Below are 21,169 nucleotides of genomic sequence, written 5' to 3' on the forward strand. Positions count from 1 at the left end.
ATAGGCACCCAGACAGGTTTCAGCAAAGGGTCTTTTAATGAAGGGCCACAGCAGAAAGGATTCTGAGGTAGAGATCGCAGCAAGCAGCCCATGGGACAAAGAATAGCTCTTGCACTTACAGACTTCTAAAGGGATACAGGGCTCGATGACAATACCTACTCTAAGGGGTATCTGGGGTACCAGACACAGGAATAGGATTATAATTTGAGTTTCACCTGGCTGAGCAAATGCAGCCAGAAGCTGGGCTTCCTTTCCCTGGCCTATCTGAGACTTGAATGCTCTAACAGCAGCAGCAAGACATCTGACAGTTCTTTACATCTTAATCTGAACCAAGAACCAAGAGAGATTTAGGGAGTCCTGGCTAGAACTCCTGAAAGACAACATTTGGAGACCCATGTTGATATATCAGACCAACTTGTCCTGGTTACTCCTCCTCTCTTGAACAGAGTATACCTTTAACACGGCTGGGGCACTGTGTTTGTTTCTTCATTGTCTCTCTACACTTCCCTCCTGCTTTATTTAATCCCTGGTATCTAACTTCATCTCCTTTGTCCTTTTCCCATTCTCATTTCAGCTCTTGGCCTGTTCTCTTCCCTCCCATATTCTATCTTTGACCCTCAATGTCCACTCTGTACCTACACACTTCCTAGTTACCCTGATACACCAAACTGTTGTGAGTCAACCCTATCCACAGTGGGAATATTCAGCTAAGGATAACCTGAACTCCTTAATTTGACCTTGCCATTCTCCTGCTCTAGATCGCAAGTGCTTGAATTATAGGTACGCATACACACCACAGTTCTAGGGATTGTTAAACCCAGGGAGTCATGTATATTACCAAGCACTCTACCAATCCCACCACAGCTATCTTGTGGTGCCTGACCTGTGCCTGCTTACTACACTAGTATGAAGCCAGTGCCACACAGGCTGTTTAGAAGTTCGAGCCATTAGAAAGTGGCTGCTGAAGTCTGAGAAGGGGCTGGGTCATGATGGTCCTAAATACTCAATTTGTATATGAGGTATTTGGAGGGAGTTACTAGGACAAGTCCAGACTTGTGAGCCTATAGGAACAGGTCCAGTGTTCAGATGGCACTGGGATCCCTGATTGACAAGATTTTAAGTCATAACTTCATAGCCTTGCCAAAAGACCCTCATAGAATCACACAGACTTAGACACTGTGTGATGACACAGTATCCAGGCTAAAGTAAGAAAGCACTGTAAAGTCACCAAGGGACAAAGATACAAACTGACTACACACCCTAATTGGTAGAGAATGAACACACACCCTAGTGGGAAAAACACAGCTTCAGTTAGTGAAAGGCCATGCTCTCAGAGCTGTGAGCTGCAATTAGATTCAGGACATTTCGCTGCTGGATTTAGACGATGAACCTTCCAGAGCAGTGGAAGGTTCCACTTCTAACTTCCTAACTATTTAATACAGTTCCCCATATTGTGATGACCCCCCCAACCATAAAATTATTTTTGTTGCTATTTCATAACTGTAAATTTGCTACTGTTATGAATCTTAATGTAAATATCTCTGTTTTCTGATAGTCTTAAGAGAACCCCTGTGAAAGGGTCAAGGTTGAAAGCCACTGTACTAAGTACCTTTTCTTAAATGACTTTTCTGTGAGCCATCCTCAGAGATTATTGTGGGGGCTTCCCCTATTTCTCCTTAGTATCTTGCACTAATGTATTATCTCTATACTTTGAAGATAAGGAATTGTGTCTTTTTTGTGCCCGACACGTGGTAACTATTCAGGGAATATTTGTGAACTAAGGATTGAACCTGCATTGTAGAATGGAAATTATCTATCTACTAGAAATAAGACTGCTGCAGCCTTTGCACTGAAGGAAGCTTGACATGCTATCTTTACAATATTAATGTTTTGTGATAGATTTCTGAAATGAAACAGGATAGAAATGTCTACTGTCCCTTGACTCCTGGTCACCTGGTTTATAGAGTTATGTTTTTCAAACATTTGAACAGTATGTCTTCCCTTACTATTCCTCTTTACTAAGATTTATGTCCCTTTCAAGAACAACATTCTCTAAGCAGAGAAAAACCATTGAGAAAACTATATCTTCCTGTGCAATATCCCCCTTTCCAGGCTGTACAAAGATACGAGCATCAAAATAAAACAAAACACAAAAACATTTCATCTTTCCCTTCCCGGGGGGTTTTCAACCATAGTTACACGAACTGAGACTCAATCCTAAATAACCAGACTCTGCTACACCTGCTCAGCCTGGTTATTGTCAAGTTGCACTTGACTCAAAGTACCTGTGACTAATAACTAAGTGGGAAACTAATGCACACCGGTCTGTTGGTTATTTATTTCAGCACATTCCATTTGTGAGAAAAGCCTTTCTCTAAAAGAAAACGTAGCTAGGATGGTGTCCAGTGAAAGGGGAAGCAAGATATGAGTTTCTGGAATTGTCATGCTGGTCAGGGCTGCACTCAAGAAGCTAAATTGTGTTCTGAGAATGAAACCAGCAGTTATACTGCAGCTGTCAACACTGGCTGCTCACCACTGCCTGCCAGCAGAGCTTCTGAATAGCATAGCCAAAAGTCTAGCCATGAGCTGCCCCTGGGCTGAAAACCCACCAGGCACAGGCTCATCCCCTTTCGCATTGTCTGCTTGGATACAGCATCCTTACTCCTGACGTGTCTGGATGCTATGATGTCTGCTTGGATACAGCATCCTTACTCCTGACGTGTCTGGATGCTATGATGTCTGCTTGGATACAGCATCCTTACTCCTGACGTGTCTGGATGCTATGATGTCTGCTTGGATACAGCATCCTTACTCCTGACGTGTCTGGATGCTGAGTTTCATTTTCTCAGTGTTTATTTAATTAGCACATTTTGGGTTTGGTGAAGAGTAATTATTGGTTTTTCTTGATGCACATTTTCATTCCAGGGATGAAGTTGTAACAGTTTCTTAGATTAAAAAGTGATCTGCTTGGGTATGAATTCACTAATAGGAACTATTATTTTAGAAGCAAGCCCTCGATGCCAACCTAAGTTTATAAGCAGTACACAAAAATATCTGACAATGAGGAACATACTGTCTATACACTGATTAATTTACTAGCATAACTTCACATTAAAAAGCTGAGGATTTGAGCAAAATGATTCATTAGGAAAAGATGCAGGCCTTACAACCTGAATTTGATCCCCCGAACCTATGTGGTTGTGAGAACCAATTCCTGCATGTCCTTTGACCCCTACACATGAGTAGGCATACTCATGAGCCTTATACACATGCTTCTTCCCTTCTTCTCTCTTTCCCTCTCCTTCCTGCCTCCCCTCCTCCTCTCCTTCATTTTCTCTATTCTTCCTTCCCTCCTCTTTTCCCCTCTCCTCCCCTCCCCTCTCTCCCCTGCTTTTCTTTTCTCTTCCATACAACAAACAATATAATAAATTTAAATGGAATTTGAAAGTGTTGGCATTATAGGTACATTTATTTTATATTTGAAAATGATGACTATATATTTGGGTTCTCTAAAGGAAAAAAAACCAATGGAATGAATATATGGTTTGGTTATTCCAACAGTAGCTGCCTTCTGAGAAAAGTCCAAGACTCCAATATTTGTTCCATCCATGAGGCTGGATGTCTCAGCTAGTCTTCAGTCTATGTCAGATCCTGAGGAAATAGGCTGTAATGCCATGAGAGAGGCCTCAGCAACAGGATTATGAGCTGGCCACTGAGAATGAAAGGAAGCAGGCAGAAAGCAAAAGCTGCTTTCTTCTGAGTTCGTTATCTAGGCTGCCATGAGGTGAAGCCCTCATTTAGGGTGGATCTTCCCACCTCAAATGATCCAATCAAGAAAAATCCATGACAGACATGTCCAACTACTGGAATTTTTAGTTAACTCCAGATGCAGGCAACAAGAATAACCATCACAATTGATGTAATTCATATATCAAAATATATCTTCAGTGTAATAGCGAATAGATATAATGCTTGCTATCTGACACTGACATTTTGAATGGATCTAACTGAATACTCCCAAGACACTAGGAGACAAGGTGGTAGCACCGTCATCAGTTTTGTTCCTTCACAGTAAACACAGGAGGATCAGGAAACTTGGCCCTATCAAGCTAGCACGGGTTAGAACAGGCTGGCTGACCTGGTCATGACGTGCTGTTTTGAATCCTTTCTCCAGCATGCTCTCTTCTGCATCTCTATTGACCTCCATGAGAACAAGTTCTGCACTCATGGCCACTCCTCCTCAGGGTCCCCTATTTTCCTTTCACTGTCTCCAGCATTTACCATTCTCTCCAACTTCCCCCTGCAGCTCAGGGAGACAGCTGTTTGGGATCCCCTTATTTAATTTTCTGAGACTTCTTCAGGAGGCAGTGTGAGGATCCCTCACCCCTTTCCTCCCACTCCTTGCAGCACCTCCTTCTTGGGAAGTTTTTTGTGACTCATAGTTAGGTCTTTTTTACATTCTCTGATCAACCAATAGGTGTAACAATCTATGAATGATTTTTTTTTATTTCAAAAGCAACTTTGGGGCCTGCCATGTAGTGTATGCCTTTAGTCCCAGCACTCAAGAGGTAGAAGTAAGCCAGATATCTAGGAGCTTGAAGCTAGCCTGGTCTACATACCTCAAGTTTGCCAAGACTACATAGTGAGACCCTGTCTCAAAATAGAAACGTTTGGAGTGACTGGTTATATACAAATATGGCGTTGGCAGTTTGGTTCAGTGCATGCCTGTTTTACACAATCCTGCTTGTCCCATTCCCAGCACCAAAAAAAAAATTTTTTTTTAATTCTACTATATCCTTCCATCATTTCCAAGAAGGTTTAGAGGATGCTAAGAAAACCTGTGACCATTTTCAGGTCTCAAACACATACTTGTCAGTTATTACTCTAAGGGTGATTGTAAGTTGACTCATGCAATCCTTGTGACAACTCTCTGAGTTCAGTACTGAAATTATTTATCATCCCACAGATGAAAAAAATAGAGCCATGAATACTAATAACAGGAAAGACAGGATTTGGACAAAGGTAATTGGGCTTTAAGGTTTATCTGCTAAATTACAATATTCTCGGATAGTGAATTTATAAGTCAGACACAACTTCCTAATGTGAGAAGGGTACTTACATTCAATACATCCTGATTTATCCCTCCCCAACTTGAAGCGATTACATTAGGTCTATAAATCTAACTTAATATATTCTGTTTTATTATCCTGAGTCCGTAAAATTGAGATAAGAACATTGCTATGACATCAAAAAGTAAGACATTTTAATACCACTAATAAAATGAGATGCAAAAATCTTTTCATGACTTTAAATGTTATCTATTCATAATAAAACCAAAATTACACCCAATTTCTCCATTGTACGAAATAAGGTACAAATTGTGAAATTTCCATTAGTAAAAATATATCATCCTCCTGTCAAACTTCCAAATTAGTAATCTTCTATTAGATTTTCATAATACAAAGGGAATAGAGCTTGGCAAACTTTTACTTAATGTTGTGCTCACCGTACTTTAAAGAAGGAATGCATGTGAGTCTCTGGGTATCTCACAGCAACTGTCTTTGCTTCTGCTTATCTGTGTTTACACATTGTGATGGCTTATATGTACTCAGCCCAGGGAGTGGCATTTTCAGAAAGTGTGGCCCTTTTGGAGTAGGCGTGTCACTGTGGATGCTATAAGACCCTCATCCTAGCTGCCTGGAAGCCAGTATTCTGTTAGCAGCCTTCAGATGAAGATGTAGAACTCTTAGTTCTGCCTGTATAGTTCTTGCCTGGAGGCTGCCATATTGCCACCTTGATGATAATGGACTGAGCCTCTGAACCTGTAAGCCAGCCCCAATTAAATGTTGTCCTTTATAAGAGTTGCCTTGGTCAGGTTGTCTGTTCACAGCAGTAAAACCCTAAAACACACATCAATATGATAGGCAAATTCCTCTCCACGCTCCAGGTCTCTGTGCTCCATTTCTCTCTTTGGCACTTGGCACTGTTGTGTGTATTGTATATATTATTGTTTACCTGCTTCACTGAGTGCTCCATCGTTAGGTATTTGTGTTAGGGATTTCATTGTTCTGGAATAGCCCAGCAGCTGACAATAAGTTTGTGGACAAAGTGTTCCTGAAGAAAAGATTCCTGCAGTAGGCCTCTCTTCACCCCCAGTCAGACTGAGGAAGATGTAGGGGGAGGAAACAAAGGCAAGAGCCTCACTCTTCCTGAATGAAGACTGCAAGTGAGTGCATGGGGCTATTTGGTACCCAGGGAACTGGGCAGGGTCAGTAGGTCTTGCCATCTGCCAGTAGCACAAAGGACTCCTGTTAATTTTCTTGAAGGGGAGCTGGGAGTTGTCACTGGGATCTTTGGATGTTATGATTTTACATAGAATTCAGAGTTTAGTCTGTTATAATAGTCCTCATTATTCACAGATTCCACATTTGTGGAGACAACAAACTTCCTTCTATGTTGACTATGTTATCAGAGGAATATCTTCTAACTGCTTAGGTTCTATGGGTAGACCTTGGAGTTAGTTCACAGCAGTAACAGAAGAAATGAAGTTTTATCTAGTACATTCTGCAACATGTGTGTCTTCATAAGAAAAATAAAGACCCGAAAAAGTCATTACGTCCAACATCGAATGTATTTCCTTAAAGAAAACTGGTAAATGGTGGACATGCGACATATTGAAGAAACTTGTCCTAGGGGCAGTGAATTGGGTGCCAGTGGTCAGAAACTAGCCAGAGGTGGGAAACGAATGGAAAGGAAGAGTTATTTTTGTACGTTTATTCTGATGCCGACTTCAAGTCTCTGGTGTTAAGAATGTTCTCTCCCGGCAAAGATTGAAACAGAGACTGAGGGAACACCCATTCAGAGCCTGCCCCACGTGTGGCCCATACATATACAGCCACCCAATTGGACAGGATGGATGAAGCAGGGAGGTGCAGACCGACAGGAGCCGGATGTGGATCGCTCCTGAGAGACGCAGCCAGAGTGCAGCAAGTGCAGAGGCGAGTGCCAGCGGCAGGCCACTGAACTGAGGGTAGGTCCCCCGTTGAAGGAATCAGGGGGGGGGGAACTGGAGGAGCTTGGGGGTGCTCGAGACCCCAGGGGTACAGCAATGTCAAGCAACCAGAGCTTCCAGGGACTAAGCCACTACCTAAAGACTGTGCATGGACTGACCCTGGACTCTGACCCCATGGGTAGCAGTGAATGTCCTGGTGGGAGCACCGGCGGAGGGGGAGGCCCTGGGTCCTGCTGGGACTGAGCCCCCAGTGAACTGGACTGTGGGGGGAGGGTGGCAATGGGGGGAGGTTTGGGAGGGGAACACCCATGGGGAGGGGGAGGGGGAGGGTGATGTTTGTCCGGAGGCCGGGAGGGGGAGTAGCACTTGAGGTGTGTGTGGGAAATGCTCAAGTTAATAAAAAATAAATAAATAAATGAAAAAACACACAAAAAAATTTATATCAAGAGCAAACTCAAAAAAAAAAAAAAAAAAAGAATGTTCTCTCCCTGTTCAGTGAGATCATCTTTCCCTTAGGAAACGTTTTGCTTACTCTCATCACCATTAGCAGGTTCTCAGAGCAATGCAGAATAGCGTAGACAGTGTGCAAGTTCCCAGTGATGTCGAGCAAGGCAACACTGTCTTTTTCCTGTAGCTCTCTAACTGTAAACAGCCATCCTTTGCATTCTATTGAGCGCTGTGGATTTCGCAGTTTGTGCTGTTTGTTCATTTGGTGTTTAAATGTTCTGCCGGAGGCACTGCCCAATGCCCTAAGCATAAGAGGTTTTCATACGAGAGTCAATACATATTAAACAAGGTTCCCTTTGACAGAAACACAAGAAACAGTTTCTGTGTTATCAGCTGATGAAAAGGGAACCAAGAGACTTGCAGGTGTTTCATCCCCGTATTTGCCCTGGAAGACAATGTTTCTGCTTTCAGTAAATCACTGTTTGCAGTGACTTCAAGAATGAGACATGGCTGGCAGCCGCTCGAGTGCTCCACCAGACTTTTCTTTCTCGTCTTAGAGACATGATCTCTGTGGTTTCTCATTAGTGTCTTCCTGGGGATAAGTACATGTAAAGAAAAAGCCACAAATGTTTAGATAAACATCCTGAACAAATTATCCAGCCTTTCTGGGAACAGAGTCCTGGTCTGTAGAATTGCTTTCTCAACCAACAGAACTGAAAAGCCCTTGAATGTGCACACACGTAAGGTTTACTTTTTCAAACTGAACAAGAGATTGGGGGGAGGGGAGATTATGGAGTCTTGACATATCTCCCTAGAGAACCATTGTTAACAAATTTGGGGAATTTGCCACTTAGTTTTTCAAGGTAATAATGGTATTCTGTTAACAAATGGAACACATTGTTACTCCAAGAGTGCCTTGGTTGTTTTCTGAGGTAGCAGCAGAATTTTCCTGTCAATGTCCTGTTCTCTGGGGAGATGTCCATAGTTTCCCTAACCCAGGTGTACAAATGGAACCACTAAACAGAAATACCAAAGAAGGGATTTCAGCTGTCACTGTTCAGACTTGAGATCTTGTATGCAGCTTCTCAACTCTCTTCTCTTAGGTAACATTACAGCAGTTCACATCTTAGCACACTATGTTTCATTTTCTCTACAGGATGATAATTGTGGACATTTCTACTCCATATATGTCATGAAATAATTGGCAGGTGTCAAAGCAAAAATGCAACAATGTCAAGGAATAAAAAGCAAATTTCTCCAATTTCACCTCTCCACCTCTGTAGTAATTTCAAGGGCTGCCATTAAAATATCTGAGTAGACAGCTTAAAAAACAGAATATTTTTCTTATTGTTGTGGAGGCCCAGAGTCCTCGAATAAAGTGTAGTAAGTTTGAGTTCTTTATCTTATGGATGGCTGTGTTTTTTTTCTCTCTCTCCCTCTTCCCGTCCCCCCTCTGTGTGTGTATCTTCTAATGTTCTATAAGGATACCACTCAAATTAAGGCCCACCCTAATGCCAATGCCTATATTTTAACATAAATACCTCTTTTTTCCCCTCCATCTTTATTAAATTGGGTATTTCTTATTTACATTACAATTGTTATTCCCTTTCCTGGTTTCCAGGCCAACATTCCCCTAATCCCTCCCCCTCCCCTTCTATATGGGCCTCCCCTCCCCAGCCTCCCCTCATTACCACCCTCCCCCTAACAATCACATTCACTGGGGGTTCAGTCTTAGCAGGACCCAGGGCTTCCCCTTCCACTGGTGCTCTTACTAGGATATTCATTGCTACCTATGAGGTCAGAGTCCAGGGTCAGTCCATGTATAGTCTTTAGGTAGTGGCTTAGTCCCTGGAAGCTCTGGTTGGTTGGCATTGTTGTTCATATGGGGTCTCGAGCCCCTTCAAGCTCTTTCAGTCCTTTCTCTGATTCCTTCAACAGGGGACCTATTCTCAATTCAGTGGTTTGCTGCTGGCTTTCGCCTCTGTATTTGCCGTATTCTGGCTGTGTGTCTCAAGAGAGATCGACATCCAGTTCCTGTCAGCCTGCACTTCTCTGCTTCATCCATGTTATCTAGTTTGGTGGCTGTATATGTATGGGCCACATGTGGGGCGGCCTCTGTTCTAAACTTTGCCTCCCTATTCCCTCCCAAGGGTATTCTTGTTCCCCTTTTAAAGAAGGAATAAAGCATTTGCATTTTGGTCATCCTTCTTGAGTCTCATGTGTTCTGTGCAATAAATACCTGTCCCCAAATGTGATATTATAAGGTACCGAAAGTCAAGTCTTCAATAGATGAACTTGTCCGAAGGTGATTGACACATTGATTTGTCAAAACTGTGCCACATTTCAGTTTATTTGTATTTGGGCCATTTTTTTTTACAAAGTTTTTTTTTATTTATTAGAAATTCTTAACTATCTTTTGTTTTACTTTTTAAAGAAAAGTAACATATGTAATCATATTTTTAGATCTTTAGTCACATGACTTGTAAAAGTATCTGCTTTCTTCTTGGAACATAAATCTTCCTAGAGCTCCCAGTGTACCTCCTGATTATACTTCATCCTGCTTGTAGCACATATATTAGAATTTTGCCACTGTAACAAAATTCCTGAGACAAGATAACTTTATAAAGAGCTTGATTTGGCTCACAGTTTCTGTGGTTGAAAACCCAAATAGCTAAAATGTCTTCCCTGGAGAGACATCACCAAGGTCTACCTGTTATCTCAAGGTTTTAGCAACAAATGGGGGTGCAATTCTGTCAAGTTCACTGTACAGAAAATAATTCGTTTATTGGGCTTCCTTACAGAGCATAGGTGGAGAGTTACAAGAGTGTGGTTGCTTCTTTCCTTTACCCAACATCGGCTAAGGATTCCCTATAGACCCATAGATGGAGTCCTAAGCCCTTGTCCTTTTACCATCTATATCATCTAGTCCTTCCCAGAGACCCCAAGGTCATGTGTAATTAAGGCAGAATTATATACAACTGATTGGAGGGGGGAGTGTTCCATTGAAAAGGTGGCATGAACCCCATTTGTCTCCATTTAATTAAGGACCAGGCCTCATTCAGAAAAGAAAGCCAGAAGGCACCAGCTTCAGGAACCGACCATAAAATCCAGAAACAGGGTCATAAAACCCCCTCTCAAATAGCATCCTGGGGATAGCCACAAAAGTGGGGGAAATAACTTCTTTCAGAATGACCATCTGTTCTGGGCAGTCCTATCTCATCTTATGGTTAAACATTCATGATATAGGAAAGCAGACCACCTGTGACCCCCAGCACCCACCAATGAAACTTTAGATTACCTATTCCTTCTAGAGAGTTCCTCCAATTCCCTATAAGAAGGCCTGAGTGCCGTTATCTGGGGTGCCATTTTGGAAAATAGTTGACCTCCATATATTGGTTATTTCTGCAGACTAAATGCTCAGTCTTTGCATACTATCTGAGTCTAGGGTCTTCCTTCAGTGATTTTCAGACCCTTACACCATGACTTTCCTCACCCACCAATCCTTCTGAGAGGGAACCTCAGTTCTTGTGATCTTTAGTGAGCAAGCTCAGCTAGACTTCTGAAGATGGTGTCAGTTTGGCCCGAAAGATAGTCCTGTACAACATATGGTCTCTGGCCATAGTGATTATAGTAAATGACAGAGCAATGCTGTCTTGGTGGGATGTTATAGTTTTATTTCTCTTGTTGTAGTAAAACACATAGACAAAGGGCAACTTTGAGAAGAAAGGGTTTATTTGACTTAAGAATTCCAGGGTCTAGTCCATCACTGAGGCAGGACCTTGAGGCAGCTGGTCACATCACACCTACAGTCAGAACAGAGAGAAACAAACTTGCTTGCTTGCTTGTACTCAGCTCAGTTACATTTCCCACTTGTAGACTGTTCAGGACAGCTTGCCTAGGGAATGATGCCATCCATGATGGGCTAGATTTCCCCACACTCTTCTATAGACATGGCCGACCTGATCTAGGCAATTCTTCAACTGAAACGCTCTTTGCAGAATATTCTAGGTTATGTCAAGTAGACAGTTAAAACTACTGAGCATATATGTAAAACAGAAAGTCATGCAGAGACAGACCTACAATCCTGAGGACATGCTTCAAGATCCTAGTAGCTTCCTACTAGATAAAACCCTCTTAAAGACCCACTACTATCTGCCAATATTACTTTGGGGACCAAGACATCTGAACTCTTAAGTGGAAAAAAATTAACACCCAAAAACCAGCAGCAGTCAGCCTGAGTCATATTATCTAACATCCAGCTGTTGGGTTGCTTCTCCTTTATTCTAAAATACTGTGTGCTCTTGTTTGCTGGATGTTTTGTTTTGCAGAAGTACTTCTGTGGCAGATGTAGAATTGTGTTGCTAGTCCCTGTCCATCTGTAAGTACAACAGTTAACAGAATGTTCTGGATCCTCCAGACGTTACCAGCCTATGGCCAGCAACTGAACCAGGAAGTGGTACAAGGGCCCAACCATTTCTGCCCTACTTGGGTCTCTTCTAAAGGGCAATCCTTGCTTTGGAACTACCAAGGGTGCTGTCAGAAGCTGTCAGCTCAGCATCACTACATGATGTTTTCCCTACCAGCCCCCCCTCCATTTCCCCATTAAAGATGTGTACATTAAAAATGTATACTCTAATTCTTTCTCAGATTCATCTCCCTGGAGAACTTATCAGTTTGACTTTATCTTCAAATAATATTTATTTTCTCTCAGAAAGATATTTTGAGACTGTATTAATTTTCTATTGCTGTAGTAAGACACAATGAACAATGAAATTTATAAAAGAAAGCATTTAATTTGGGGCTCACAGTTTCAGAGGGTTAGTCCATGGCCATGATGGTAGAAAGAAATGGTGGCACAGCCACCAGGATGGGAGATGGGGTGTAGGGGGAAGGAGGGAAGTGGGAGGGAGAGAGTGATAAGAGATCTACCTGGAATGGCAAGGGCTTTTGAAACCTCAAAGTTGATGCCATGGGAAACACTTCCTAATCCTTTCCAAATAGTTGCACTAACTGTGGACCAAATATTCAAATATATGAGCTTATGGGGGTCACTCTCATTCAAACAAGTACAGAACCTCTTGAAAGTATGACCTTCAGGTGTAGCTGCTATTTTGAATGGGTAGGCAATTCTTTTGTTTTGCTGGGCCCTCCTCTGTGACAGCTTCCAAGGGTTTCACATTTCACCAGATTGTACCCAGGCTTGGATGTTTTTAGCCAGTCCTTCTGGATGGCCCCTTTGCTCCTGATTGCCTCTGCTTTATCTTTCTAGAGCATGGACTTGGCAGTTGTGTTCTCTGGATCTCTTTTCATGCCATTTTAGAATGTTTTTGCTTTCCAGGGTCTGGTGTCCTGGGAGGTATTTGCTCTCTTATTTCCATGTTCCCATGTGGTTGCCAGCTATGACTGATAGATTTTTTTTACCTGAGCAGACATGGTTTTAGGGTTTAAGAACTCAGTTGCTCTCTGATGCTTTTACTATCTGTGTTCTGGTTTTCACTGTTGCAATAACTTCTTGGATTCCTAGAGAAGAACCATTAGCATTTTGAAACTTTTGTTCTGTTTCTCATGTTATTTTTAATCTCTTGGGCCATTTGCTTAATTTGTTAACTTGAACTTTTTTTAAGGTGTTGTTTCCTGACAAACACCCTCTCCCCATTTTAGGAGGCCAGTGGGCTTTCTCATTCATGGCTAAAGACTAAAGAACATGTTGTACCTGATCAAGAGCTCCTACAGTGCCCCACTGTGAGAGTGGAGTAGGGTTGGGGACTCTTCCTTTCCTTTCCATCTCTGTTGCACTCTGCTCTGCCCACCCTCAGCCCCATCTCCATTCCATAGGCTCTCCTAGGCAAACGTTCTGTCTTTGTGAGGTGCATGCTGATGCAGCCCTCCCTTTGCCCTCCTCATTCTGTGATTGAGTCTCTACAATCTCACTTGCTTTTGAACTCCCAAGTATTATATAAAGCCTCTGGGCTGACTGATAGCTTCGGATGTGGTAAAGATTCTTTGTCTTTCTCTTCTTCCTGCTCCTCTTTCCACTCCGCCCTTCTTGTTATATCTATCTTAATTATCTTTTTCAAAGAGGTATGAGGGAAAGCACATTTACATATGCATCCGCACAACCACACATATTCTCCCAACATATTATGAAAAAAGAAATATAACCAGCCAGAAAAGGGGGGAATTTTGCAATCTGGCCTGAGAAGGGAAAGGATTCTCACAGTGATAGACTGGGCTATCCATAAAGCTCAGGGATTTTTATGGGAGCACTATGGCCTTAGAGAAAAAGGAGATGAAGGCACTGAGGGAGGAGCCTTCCTGGCAGTATATCCTTCATTTCCTAGGGCTTACCTGAATGTGTCTGTAGCTCACATTAAATTTTGTTGTAAGAGACAGAAATAAAACAAAAACCAAACAACCCCCCTAACTTCCTGGTCCCCTATGCTTCCTGTTAAGTTGCTTAAGGGTGACTGTTTCTATCACAGTGCAAAGGTGTTGTGACAATGACCTGAAGATAATCACCTTGTTTCCCTCCCTTGCAAAATAAGAAAATGAAGGAAGAACAAGATAATGGCTCTTTGCTCTTCAGTGATTTGGAAGTGGAGGAAAGCAACACTCCCCCAACCTCCATAAAAGTAGTTTTGTTGTTTTAAAAGTCTGAGAAACACTAAATCAACTTTAAAGTTACTAATCCCTTGCATGTAAAACCTGACGTTTTAGGAGGGAACAAAAAGAAAACCTCCCATCATTTTCAAATAAGTGTATGTCCAACCCGTCTTAGGCCAGACTTTAGAGCGCTGCTATTTCAGTCAGCATGGTAACTTCAACATAGCTCATTTTGCTCAAACACCCGGCTTGGTGAAAAGACGCAAGTCGATGAGTGGATTATAAAAACTCTATCTTTAACTACTTAAGTAGGCACAGTATCAGAAAGTGGAGATAAGTACTTAACATTTTACTGTCTTGACTTACCAAGAAGTGGCCCACTTAGGTAAAGTAAATGCGGAAACTTTTGAACTGTACACAAAGTCTTGATGAGTTGGCCGGCTTGAAGGGGGGTATGGGGGTGGGAGAATGTGTGATGGGGGAGGTTCAGTTTCCAGGAAGTTCACAACAGTAACATCAGGGGCCAATTGCTGACCTAGCTTAAAGTCAGCTCCAAAAGCTCGAGCCAGGCAGGAGTCGAACCTACAATCTTCTGATCCGTAGTCAGACGCGTTATCCATTGCGCCACTGGCCCATTCATGAGGACTCTTCTCGGGACTTTCAGGATGACAGCATGAGTTAGTTCTCTATACTCACCGGGACGACAACAAATAGTGATAAAAGAAAAGGGACTACAGGCAGGCCAGGCGACGAAGGAGAACCAGAGCCTAGGCCTCCCGGGGACACTGCTTGGGACCTTTCTAGGCCGCTCGGGATTGCCGGGGGCAGAACGGTGGTCGTGCACATGCGTAAAACGACCCGCGTCCCTGACGTCGCAAGGTCTGAGAAATGCGCATGCGCAACTCCGTCTGCCTGAGGAACTCCCTGATTCAGTTGTGTTTAGTGTCAAGGGGCAAAAAAGTAACTCATGTCCCTTCGATAGCTCAGTTGGTAGAGCGGAGGACTGTAGCTAACTTCCTTGTGAGAAGACATCCTTAGGTCGCTGGTTCGACTCCGGCTCGAAGGAGACAGTAATGTTTTATCCAGGTTTACTGGCCTTCCCCAGAGCCCCTCTCTCAGGCATTGAGCTCCCCAAGTTACGTCTCTGCAGTTCTAGGACTTTACAACTCGGGCCTGTATTCTTCCGTATCCAACCTTTTGCGATCCCCCTAGTGCGAGCGCGCTCAGACAAGTCCCAGACTGCGGCTGCACCACCGCCCGGTCGGTTCCTCACGTACTCCTAGTTTCGCGCACCAGGGCGACCCTTTTCGCGGCCGGATCATTGGGAAACGCCGCGCAAAGGAGTGACGTAGTGTTATGGAGCTCATCTGCCAAACAGCTTGTCGCTCCCTTCGATAGCTCAGCTGGTAGAGCGGAGGACTGTAGGCGTGTGTCTGTCGGACATCCTTAGGTCGCTGGTTCGATTCCGGCTCGAAGGAAAGAGCTTGCCTTTTATTTTAGCCTTTTAATCTCATCTATGAAACATATTCAAATTTCTTTGCCGAGCAGTGCTCTTGTCCTCCTCTAGGGGAGCACAAGATGAGGCGGCACTCGTGGAGGGGGATTAGCTCAAATGGTAGAGCGCTCGCTTAGCATGCGAGAGGTAGCGGGATCGATGCCCGCATCCTCCAATTTTCTTCCTTTTTGCATTTCGGTAAATTTTGCATTTTACTTTTGTAATCCACTTCAGTTCGAGCCGAAAGACAGTAAGTAAAACCCAGTGTGCTGAATTTCAACTTTGTATTTTGTGTGGTGTCCTAAACTCCCAGGCATGCTACGGATATGTAGAAACACAAGAAGGGGCAAAAACCGGAAACCGACCCAGCTCTAAACCCTTGGCTAAGCTGAGGGTCCGGGGCTGTGTGGCGTCACCTGGGGAGCCGAGGCCTAAGGGCGCAGGAACGATTTCCTTCAGAAGACTTTGGGAGTCTAGTTCCCTCCTGGAACAAACTGTGGGGCACTGCGTAGACTAGGGACCAGCACGGAGGGCAAACTGAAAATTAAAAACAAACGAACGAACGAAGCAAACCAAACCAAACCAAACCGAACCGAACCAAACCGAACCGAACCGGTTCCCCCCACCCCAAAAGTTCGATTTAGGTTCACTCCCCTTGTTAAAACACACACACGCATGTGCACACATATACACTTCAGTCCAGGGCAGAATTATTAGCCTTTTGAGGATTATAATAAGTTACAATTCTTGTACATTTTAGAGTTTTGGGCAACTCGTGTGCTTTTGTATCCAGTGTATACAATCTGCTGCATTTCTTGCTGTCTTCCACTTTCTATCTTTCCATTTTTAATCCCATTTTGTTATTTTCAATAAAGTTTTTAGCTGAATCTTTACGCCATTTAAATTTATCCCCCTTCATATAAATGATGTATTTTTCTTATTTTAGTGTCTTGAAACATGGCTTCAGTGGTTGGGTTTGAGCTGCCTGTGCCTCCCAAGGGCTGTGTGGGATGTGTGTGTGTGTGTGTGTGTGTGTGTGTGTGTGTGTGTGTGTGTGTGTGTGTGTGTGTGTGTGTGTGTCTGTGCCACATGATAGAGCAGTGGGTGCCACCCCATTGTGCAGGCCTCTAGCTCTTCATTGTCTACCTCAGCTTTTCCAGAACTGGGGTTCCTGGTGTTCACCACAGTGCTCTGCCACTGAAATCTTATTTGTGAACAGTAACAATAACCTCTGTAACTGTACTCGGTGAAAGAGAAAGGAGTGGCAAGTCAGATAGTAGGAATGGTGTCTACGCCAGAGTCCAGTCACTTCCTGAGGTCAGTCAGACAGGGAAGCACAGATGTTCACCCGTGGTAATCAGGAGGCTGAGTCACAGAGTGCTTAGTCATGAGGGCAGTGAAAGCCAATGGCCTGTCTGGCCTCTGTAGGACCTTGGAGGGGTTGCTCAGCATCTGGATTATTTCCCTTTCATCTTCTGTAAATCAGGGTGGCTGTAATGTTAATTAAGCTTCGTCTCAATTAAGACAGACTTTGGAATCTCTTAGCAGAGAACCTGGAACACAGTAGACATGCTGCTGTTATCAGTAGGAAGTGGGGGGAAGGGCAGAAGAAAGGAGAAAAAGAAAGAGGAGGTGATTTGGGGGGCATAAACAGGCCCTGGCATTTTGCTGGCACGATGCAGAGCTTGGGGCAGGTTTTAAAACCAAGAGGCCTGATGAACATCCCACACCTGCAGGGCCAGAGGACTTACTTGGATCTTTGTATATGTGCTGTCTAAATACATCAGACAGTGCAGCAAAGGGGTGCTAGGCTCTCCCAAGAAAGGGAAATAGACCAAGACTGAAAGTTCAGAATGGGGTTAAACACTTTCTGGGATGGCCATCTAATAGCATATGTACAACCACTGGCATTTTACTAAGAACTTGTAAGAACATGCCGGCAGGGGTGTGTGGTTTCAGTGGCACTAAGGAAGGTCTAGAGCCCAGGTGACAGCATCAGATGTGACCACTTGTTGGACTGTCACTGGATATTTCTAGCACATAAACGGTGTCAAGAAATGTCCAGAAGAAAGTACAGTATGTTAGATTTTACACGTTTCCTCAGAGATCTTCATGGTGAACTGAAATCTATACAGAACAGCTTTGAAGCTGAAGAAGTTATCAAGGTAAATACAGCTTCCAACAAGGAGTTTACAATTGACTCAATAAAAGAAATGCCAGAGTGTCTGAGCACTTTTGAAATTAGCCACTTCCTTGTGATTTTTATTCTCAATGAAATGCTGTTTCTCATCCAAAATTTAAAATCATGTGTTCAAACTCCTTGTTGCCAGGTAGCAAGAAAAAATGGTAACAGGCCAGCTGAGCAGAGGCAGCAGGGGAAGATCTGTAGAGTTTCTGAGTATAGGTAATGACAGGAATCCTACTGTAGAAAGGAGGGCTAGGGGCTGGAGTCTTACTTTTCAGGTACTGTTAAGGTTGATACATGAAGGCACATTCCTAAGATTAGGGGCCCTGCTTCTGTTGTTGCTGTAGGTGGTGGTGCTTTTGTGTAGTCCAGACTGGCCTTGGACTCTACCTCCCACATGCTGGGAAGACAAGCACCCACAAGTCACTCGTGCTTTTCAGGAAGTGTTTTTTAAAATCATAGCTTTGGCTATAGGAAACCAAAGGAAGCCTCCCTGTATCTGGGTGATCTACTGAAACTTGTGTGGAGAAGATGAAGTCCCAGTATATTGTCAACAAGGAGTCGGTGTCAAGGACCCCAGTACCTCAGATCTGTGGAGTGACAAAGCAGCTGTGGCTCATTGGGATGGCAAAGCACTCCTCTGTTCCCAGAACTAGTAAGGAACGATTGGCCTTTCGTTAAAACCAGTGCATGCAGAAATATCAACCACAGCTTCTTTCTTCTGGATGTTTGCAGCCTGAGAGTGCTGTCCCTCAGAGGCCTCCCCTGGAGCAGTTAGCCCCTTCCCTTTGTGATGTACACAATGAACTTTCTGAGTGTCGACTGTACCATAGGTGCTCCCACACAGCATTTCTACACGTGTCTGTGGTTTTTTTTCATTCTTGTGTCCCCTGAGTCATGTTTCCGGGGCCAAGTTGTGCAGAATTGCAGCAGAGCCTGTTCAAACAACAGTACATCCAAATTTTAAGTAAAGTGCGGCCTTCTTTATGGAATGTGTAGTGTATTGTGCTTACAATAGTTGCGGGGAGAAGGAAGGGATGGATAGATGTGTATTGCAGGAAACTACTAACATTTTGTTCTCTTAAGTAAAGAGAATTTAATTTTGTAGCCCAGGGCTTGGCTTAAGTACCCACATAAAAACACTTGTAACCCTAATGCTGGGAGACGAAGACAAAAGACTCCCAGGTGCTCTCTGGCCAGCCAGCCTGTGTGATTGCCCTGTCTTCAAAAGATTGAGAGCATGATAGATCAAGACAGCTGCTGTCACACACACACACACACACACACACACACACACACACACACACACACACACCCAAGAACACTAGATTAATTATACACTGCTTTGCTTTGGTCTGGGGAAATTTAACCAATGCTAGAGTTAATCTGCAAGTCATGGCCTGTTTGTGTGTCCTCGATGTCCACTCTGCCTAAGCCCCCTCAGGGCTTATCAGTGCCTCCAACATTCACATCATCCAGTGTCCTTATCGTGTCTTATTTGTATTTTTCTCTGTTTTAATGATGGACTCAGTCACAAATTCCTTGATTCTTCTGGGTACAAGAGATTAAGCCAGAAGCAAGACTGGCCTTACAATTCCTGTTTTGCTTTCACTCGGTGTTGATCTTGATTGCCAAAGGCCTGGTTTTAGAATCTCCGAGGACGCCTTTGGACATGTCTGTGAAGGCATTTCCTGATGGATTTAACTAAGATGGGAGACCAACCCTGGATATGCGGAGCTCTGTTTCCCATCCCCTAGGGTGGAGTCTCACATCCTGTAAAAGTGTGAGCACCAGCATTTAGATACCCACTGCTTCCTCACCATGACTCAATGACCAGCTGTCCCAGGTTCCTAATCCCTTGCTAGGGCTCCTCCAGCCTCCACACCGTCTCTCCATGATAGATCATCCTCTCAGACTGTCAGTGCAGTAAACCCTTTCCTTCTTAAACTGTTCTCATCAGGTATTTTATCCCAGCAATAAGAAAAGTAACTAATACAAACTGTATCTAATATTCCCTGTTGGTGTCACCTTGTGTCTGACCATAAAGCCTATTTTGTATGATCCTATTTTGTTGAAGCTAAGCCTCCATATTTCAAGGACCTGTGCAGATGAGACAGAAGGGGCTGGGAATGACGAAATGCCCCGAGGTACTCTGGTGTGCTGAGAAAGGTTACCGCTTTTGACTCATGCCTCAAATTCCTCCTGTCCCCAGAGTGTTCTGACCTATTCTGAAAGCTGGAGTAAATATCTGATATTGTTTTTCTAACCACCTGGAGCCAATGGTCATTCACATCCCAGCTATAAGGTACAATCCACCCAATGGTGCTCTCCAAGCTCCTTTTGGAGAATCCTTTATGTAAACACTTCAGTTTCCCCAAGATTTTTTTTTTTAAATTTCACATTCAAGAGCTGTTTGTCCAATAAGAAACCACTCACCACATGTGGCCATTTAATCATAAATGTAAATTAAATGATGCTTAAAAGTCCATTTAAGACTTTGTAGGAAAGTAGAACTAGAGAGTCTCCTACTGAATGAGACCATAATGGTTCAGAAGACGAATACCACATGGTCTCTCACACACGTGGGTCTTAGCTTCTCACTGTTACACATGAGTGTACCTGTGGGGATGCATGTGGGTGGATATGAGTCATGAAACTAGGAATCAGGCCCACAAGACGAGAGAACAGGGACTTAGGAAGGAGGCAGGGTGATAAAGCACAGGCTGCACAGAAGTGGAGATGGGAGTGCTTGGGAAGAAGAGGAGATGGGGAGATGAGGAAAAGAGTTGGGAGGACCAAGCAAAACAAAGCCTGGACTAACCCGTTACCCTTGTGCACTAATTGAAAGGAAGAATGAGGTGGCTCCCCTAGAGCCAGGCCAGAAGAAAAGACCATCAAGAGCTTCGGCCTGAGGCCTCACACACTTCTAGATTCTTCTTAGGACCTATGGACTCACTGTCACCAAAGATACAAACATCAGGCCCAGCTTGTGTCTCCTGATGCTTCAGTATTTTCTATCTCACTGGGAGAAGAGACTTTCAGGGAGAGCTGCCTTCAGACCTTTCTGGTACAGGCTCAATTCCATCTTTATTAGTGACAAAGCTCTCTTAAGGTCTTTCACAATCGTCAGACAAGAAATTCACCAGGTTGTTTTTAGATAATCAGAAGTGTTTTGAGGGTGTGAAATATACCCTAAAACACTCAGGCATAAAACACATCAGTGGACAAAATGGCTTCCTGTCGCAAAAATTTAAGTTTATTTAATATATTTAAAACATTAAATGCCAGTCTAGTTCTATACACATTCTCATCACTCAGTAGAAAGGTTGGATAGTGCAGATCTTCATCACCACAGAAAGTCCTGCTAGGACTTTCGTAGAAAGAGATCCTGGACTCTATAATGAAAATCAACTCTCTGCACAGCCTA

General features: G+C 43.5%; 1 long non-coding RNA gene and 3 other non-coding genes across 4 annotated transcripts; 2 read left to right on the forward strand and 2 right to left on the reverse strand.

Annotated features, from left to right (window-relative positions):
* Window positions 1-11,170: 11,170 nt before the first annotated feature.
* On the reverse strand, window positions 11,171-14,852 carry RGD1562890. Its single transcript, NR_037704.1, has 2 exons — window positions 14,429-14,852; window positions 11,171-11,262 (listed from the first exon to the last, which is right to left on the reverse strand). It is a non-coding gene; the product is annotated as an RGD1562890 (long non-coding RNA).
* Window positions 14,624-14,696, reverse strand: Trnar-acg1 (transfer RNA arginine (anticodon ACG) 1). Its single transcript has one exon. It is a non-coding gene; the product is annotated as a tRNA-Arg (tRNA).
* A 182-nt stretch (window positions 14,853-15,034) lies between the features above and the next one.
* Trnay-gua8 (transfer RNA tyrosine (anticodon GUA) 8) lies at window positions 15,035-15,128 on the forward strand. Its single transcript has 2 exons — window positions 15,035-15,071; window positions 15,093-15,128. It is a non-coding gene; the product is annotated as a tRNA-Tyr (tRNA).
* Window positions 15,129-15,450: 322 nt separating this feature from the next.
* Window positions 15,451-15,540, forward strand: Trnay-gua2 (transfer RNA tyrosine (anticodon GUA) 2). The gene is given in 2 exon segments: window positions 15,451-15,487; window positions 15,505-15,540. It is a non-coding gene; the product is annotated as a tRNA-Tyr (tRNA).
* The last annotated feature ends 5,629 nt before the right edge of the window (window positions 15,541-21,169 follow it).

The sequence above is a fragment of the Rattus norvegicus genome, chromosome 2 (assembly GCF_036323735.1).
Source record: "Rattus norvegicus strain BN/NHsdMcwi chromosome 2, GRCr8, whole genome shotgun sequence".
In the NCBI taxonomy this organism is placed as follows: Eukaryota; Metazoa; Chordata; class Mammalia; order Rodentia; family Muridae; genus Rattus; species Rattus norvegicus.